The sequence below is a fragment of the Panthera leo genome, chromosome B4 (genome assembly GCF_018350215.1).
Source record: "Panthera leo isolate Ple1 chromosome B4, P.leo_Ple1_pat1.1, whole genome shotgun sequence".
Classification (NCBI taxonomy): domain Eukaryota; kingdom Metazoa; phylum Chordata; class Mammalia; order Carnivora; family Felidae; genus Panthera; species Panthera leo.
The window spans coordinates 19037180-19043965 of NC_056685.1; positions in this window are offsets into that span (position 1 = coordinate 19037180).

The window sequence follows — 6786 nt, forward strand, 5'->3', positions numbered from 1 at the left end:
ATGTGGTTTCCAGACCCTCTCGCTTCCTTGAGCATTTTCTCCTGGATGTTTTCCAGTTTGCCAGAGTCTAAGCAAAGCTAAAATTTAAGAATACAATTTAATTCTCTATTAATGAAGGACAGAATTAAAAGGGTTTTTCTTTTCTTCTCTTTTCTTTTTGTTTTGTTTTGTTTTTATTTTTGTTGTGGCTGTTGTTTCTGCGTGGTTTTTTTTGGTTGGTTTTTTTGTTTTGTTTTGTTTTTTTTGGTAGGAGAGGCATGGAAGATGAAACATTTAGGGATGGTGGGGCACCTGGGTGGCTTAGTCGGGTAAGCATCCGACTTGAGCTCAGGTCATGATCTCATTGTTCCTGAATTTAAGTCCCACCTGGGGCTCTGTGCTTACAGTTCAGGGCCTAGAGCCTGTTTCGGATTCTGTGTCTCCCTCTCTTTCTGCCTCTCCCCACTCACACTTTGTCTCTCTCTCTCTCTCTCTCTCTCAAAAGTAAATAAACATTAAAAAAATACATAAAAACACAATTTAGGGATGGCTTACAATGTCCTGGGCATCCCATATATATAACATCTTCTAACCTTTATGTAGCAAGTAAGACAGGGGTAGAAGGCCAGTAAGAGGAAAGTCTTTCTCTGTTGATTTCTCTCTCTTGCAGAAAAACCAACAAACAACAAAGGAGACAAGCAATATTCAGACTTGGGGGTCTTGTTGGGCTCCTAGGGATCAAGCACCTTCCAGCTCAGAATTCTGTCATCCCTAGCGGGTTGCCCTTGCTCTGTGGTCAGAGGAAACATTCCTTCCAGATGGAAATATTGAGGAAGAGAAGAAAAAGGAGAAAGGGAAAAGAGAAGGTGCCAGATCTCTCTTAAGGAAGCTTCTTAGACACTGTCACACAATTCTTCTCTTATATCCCATTGGTCAGAACGTTGTCACATGACCACATCTAACTGCAAAGCACCTAGGAGGTTTATTCTTGTGTTTGATGGCCAACATTTATTTTACTCTTTAAGGAAAGGATAATAGATATTTACGGGCAACCAGCAATATCTATCATACCTTACAACAACGCCACGAAGTAGGTATGACTAAACACGTTGAATAAATGGGGAAACAGGCTCAAAGGGTTTAAGTAACTTATGTGAGGTTACACATCTAGAATGTGCTGTTGCCACTACTGAAGGTGGAAAGTTTTATAGCAAAGACTGTTTTATTTCCTCTATATGTTCTCATAATAAGAGCAGAATGACCTTTATATCAAAAGTTGTCCAATTTTCGAATAGTTGCATCGTATCTTTGGTTTTCAGTAGGCTGGTGAACTAAAGTATGTCACCTTTCGCTTGTATTTCCCTTGCCACTGACACCAGCCGAGTATAAACCACATCACCTGGTTATGACCATTGCCTGCGAATTAGATTCTCGAGTCTTGTGCCTTTCCAATTTGTTCCCCACACAGCAGGAGGAGTAGGCTTTTAAAAACCCAAGTCTAATAATCTTATTTCATGGCTGAAAAATTTTTTAAACTTTTTGCTGCTCTTTGTATAAAGACCAACACCATCACTGAGGCTCCCAGGCCTCGCATGGTCTGGCCCCATCAACCTTCCCAGCTTCCTAATGAGTCTCTCTCCTTCTCTGTATTTCTTGGACTTCGGTGGACACTCTGGTTCCTCCTACCTTGAGGCCTTAACCATGCTCTTTCCTCTATCCCGAGTCTCCTCCCCTATACCTTCGTCTCCTTAACATTTTAGATCTCAACTCGGGAAAGCCCTTCTTGACACCCCAGGCTAGATCTGCTCCTTCTAGTGTGTGCTCTCAAAGCATCTGTGCTTATCTTTCTGGACTCTGAACACAGTTTGTCACTATGTGTATTTTTTATGTAATTTATGTATGGATGTGTATACATATAGTTTATGTTATTTTTTATGATTCTTCTGCTAGTCTGCAAGATCTCTGAAGAAAAGGTTTGTTTTCCTCACCATGGCATCTCTAACATCTAGGGAAAAATGTTTATGGAAGGAAAAAATGGTTCAATTTATAATTTCCAATTTTAGTAGCTAGTTAATTTTAACTGAAATGGAAATATTACCTTATCCATTCATTTGTTCTAAATATTTACTGAACACCTACTATGCTCTAAGCATTGTTCTAAGCTTTAGAAATAACTTATTGAACAAGACAAAGTATGCTCCCACCTTCACAAAGACTACATTTGTATGGAAAGATAAAAAATGGATGGATGGATAGATGGATAGATGGATAGATGGATGAATGGATGGATGGATGGGTGAATTGATGAACAGATAGGAGGAACAATGGATGAATGGATGGGTGGATAGGAGAGACAGATAAAGGGAAGTAAAAGAAGGAGAAAAGGAGAGAAAAAACACAGGACTTTGTTAACCACTATAAAGAAAAATAAAGCAGAATAAGACAGGGGTGTGGGTGTGTGGGGATAGGATCACATAGAAAGGATGGCCAAGGAAGGCTTCCCCAGGTTGCTATTTGAACAGAACTGAGTGATACTAAAAGGAAACCATGTAAAGATCTGGTCTCCAGGGAGACCGCAGAGCAAGGAGAAAGGCTCTGAGATGGGAACAGCAAGACCACCGTGGCTGGAACATACAGAATTCAATGCTGAGGTACAGCATTTCAATTCAGTGAGATAAACATGAAATATTCACTTTCCCAACAGAATTCTTTTTCAGGTCTAAGTCCTCTATAAATTTGGTAAATACAGCAAGTACAATATAGAGTGTGGTGACCCATCATTTTAATCTACCTCCATGGTCACTCTTGATTAAAATTTGTGTTCAAATCAGTCAATTTTTCCTAATAATTATTTAGCAAAGAATTAACATCAATTTTATATTGTATCTTCAACAACAAAAAAGATGTAACACTTCCCTATTCATTTTATGAAGCTAGAATTATCCCATTACCACAACCAGAAAAAGACAGCATGACAAAGGAAAACTGTAGAACACTCATGCATGAATATAAATGCAAAATTAAAAATATATATATATTAGCTAATAAAATTCAGCAATATGTAAGAAAATTTCTATTTAACTAATTGGGGTTTATGCAAATCTGGCTCAATATGCAAGAATCAATATAATCCATAATATTAACAGCCTAAAAAAGAAAAATCATATAATCATATCAATAGGTGCAGAAAAAGTACGACAAAATTCAACGCCCTTTCATAATGTAAAACACTCAGAAAAATAGAAATAAAGGGGAATGTGCTCAACTTGACAAAAAGTGTCTGCAAAAACCCTAAAGCTAACATTATACTTAATGGAGAAAGACCAAATTCTTCCCTATAAGATCAGATTCTTATTCAACATAATAATGGAAGTTCTAGCCAATGCAAGAAGACACGAAAAGGAAACAGGCCAAATGATTTTGAAAAAAATGATATAAAACTATCTCTATTTACAGATGGCATTTAGAAAAAACAAATAGGAGAAAATCTTCAACATCTAAGAAGTAACTAACTTAAACTTGACATCCAAAGCATGACCCCTCAAATAAAAAATTGATAAATTGAACTTCATCAAAGTTAAAAACTTTTTGTTCTATAAAAGTCCTTACAAGAAAATGTAAAGATAAGCTACTGACTTGTACAAAATATATAAAACTCCCCCAAAAAACAAAACAAAACAAAACCACACAGAGTTTGGGTTTTCTTTTTAACTCTCAAGACACAACAGTAAAACAACAATCTAGAAAATGGGCAGAATCCTACACAGAAGAATTTCACAGAAGAAAATGAACAATGACAAATAATCGCATGAAACCATGTTCAACATCATTAGCCCTTAGGAAAATGCAAATTTAAACTACAATGGAATAGGGGCTCAGTCGGTTGAGCGACCTACCCTTGATTTCAGCTCAGGTCTGATCCCAGGGTCATGGAATCGAGCCCCACATTGGGCTCTGCACAGAGCATGGAGCCTGCTTCAGATTCTCTCTCTCTCTCTGTCTCTCTCTCTCTGCCCCTCTCTGTCACTAAGGCTCTCTCTAAAATAAAGCTTAAAAAAAATTAACTACAATAAGATATCATTACACATCTATCGGAATGTCTAAGTTAAAAAATATATATATATATATTGACAACACCAAATGGTGGTACGGATGCAAAGAAACAAGATACTGGTGGGAATGTAAAATGGTACCGCCCTTCTGGAAAACAGTTTTGGCAATCTCGTAAAACCAAGCCCTGCAACTATCCTATCTATGACTCAGCAGTTGCATTCTTGGACATTTATCCCAAAGAAAGGAAACCTTACATTTGCACAAAAACCTATATATAATTTTCATAGTAGCTTTATTGATGACAGCCACAGCCTGAAAACAACCCACAGGACTTCAGTGTGTGAATGGTCAAACTGTTGTAAGCCCGTGCCACTGAGTGGTTGTTGGGGGTTACAGATGGAGACAAGAAGGTGTGGCTATGAAAGGGCAGCATGAGGAATCCTTGTGGTGCCAGAAATGTTCCATGTCCTGACTTTATCAATGTCAATATCATAGCTGGGATCTTTTACTATAGTTTTGCAAGATATGCCTGTGGGGGAAAACTGAGTAAGGTGAACATAGAAAATCTCTCTGTGCTATTTCTTGCAAATAAATGTATCTCTCCAATAATCTCAGGTGGCTCAGTCAGTTAAGCGTCTCTTGATCTCAGCTTAGGTCATGATCTCACAGTTCTTGAGTTCCAGCCCTGTGTCAGTTTCTGTGCTGGTAGTGCAGAACCTGCTTGGGGTTCTGTCTCTCCCTGCCCCTCCCCTACTTGTTCTCTCTCTCTCTCTCTCTCTCTCTCTCTCAAAATAAATAAATAGACATTTAAAAAAGTTTACATCCAAGTCAATAGCTTTTTTCTGTGTTTCATGTTTCCATGTGCATTTCTCCATTCTAATATGCTTAGCAATCCTTCCTTATTCCAACATTATCAAATATGCATCTATATTTTCTTCCTTTTTTAGTAGTTAAAACTTTTAAACTTTATTCTGATGTTTACTTGGTATATAAATACTTAAAAATAAAAACCTCAAGGGATGGCTGGGTGTCTTAGCCGGTTAAACATCCGACTTTGGCTCAGGTCATGATCTCAAGGTTCATGAGTTCGAGCCCCGCGTCGGGCTCTGTGCTGACAGCTCAGAGCCTGGAGCCTGTTTCAGATTCTGTGTCTCCCTCTCTCTCTCTCTGCCCTTCCCCACTTGCACTCTGTCTATCTCTCAAAAATAAATAAACATTAAAAAAAAAAAAAGCTCGATCTTTATTTTTTCAAAGGAATTTTGTTAATTAACCCCTCGATTTTCCACAGGTTGTAACGTTTCCTTGATCATGCACAAACTTCCAGAATACACTAGGAACAGTTTTCTTCACCATTCTTACTGTTTATTTTTCCTGGATGCACACAGAATCTTTTTGTCGAGTCCCAAAATAGAAATTCTTCATGATTTTGTTAGGATCTATTAAACTTATAATTATGAAGGAATTAACATATTTGCAATGTTCAATTTTCCCAGTCAGGAATGGGGTTCACCATTTATTCATACTCTTTTCTATCGCTCAGTCAAGTTCTATAATTTTCTTCTAATAAGTCCATTTATTTGTTGCTAGAATTATTCCTAGGTTTTGTTGCTCGTGACTAGAATCTGTTCCCATACAGAGGAGGTACATGTTTGCTTTCCTAGCTTTATAGAATCTATGTTTCTACAGCAGAGACTAAACAGAGGAGAAAAAAAAAATGGGTCTTTCTACCTACATTTAGGCAATTAGTTATAGATTACTAATTGTCATTTTCATCGGTCTTGAATTTAGTACAAATCCTTCCTGATATTATCACTAATGCGGAAGGCAGTCCTCATTTCTGTTTTCTTCTTTCTTGTGTCTACATGGATACTCTAAACACAGAATTTCAAAACAGGTCCCAGCCATCCAAAGTACTTTCCTACTAGGTGTATTTTGCCATATTATTTGCGGTGATATCTTCACAGATTTTGCCAAATGTTGTCCCAAAACCACGGAACCCGAGAGCTATGTTATTCCCTGATCTCATAGCTCAGTAAAATGCTTTCACAAAAGGAGATGAGATTCGTTTGGCATGATTTGTCCCTGGTGACTCCCTGTCTTCTAGCCATCAACACATTCCTTTCAAAGTGCTCATAAGAAGACAGCTGCTTATTAGACCAAACGTTGACCAAAGTTATTAGTCTGTAGTTTCTGGAGTCCACCCCTTTTCAAAACTTGTGACATTTACTTGTCATCAGTTTTCTGACTCCTCTCTTGTTGTCCATGATTTTTCTAAAGATTACCAGAGGTGACTCCCTGATTACGTATTTGAATTCCTCCAGCACCCTGGGAGGAGGCTTGGCTGTACCTGAAGACATGAGCTCATGGCGTGAATTACGGCTTGCTCTCCATGTCTAGTCATTTTGAGCTGCACTTCCTTTATATATAGATTGTTCTACTCTGTTAGAATTCTGTGACTCAACAGAACCAGCAGCTGTGGGGATGTCCCCGTCCTTACCAGGAACACAGCTTCAACTAGCACAGAAAGCAAAGGGCCTCCTGACTTGCGATCAGCAACAACATCCAGATTCACGGTGGCATGGTTTACTCTCTGATCCGGGTGTTTTCCTGGTTTCTCAATTTCAGGGCCACGTCACCTGCCTGTTTTCTCTCATGCACCTACTCATTCTGAATACCCAGCTCGAACTTCTGGACTTCAGTCTTGTCCCTAATGCTTGAATCAGAACGGGCATTGAGACTTTAGGACGTACACCT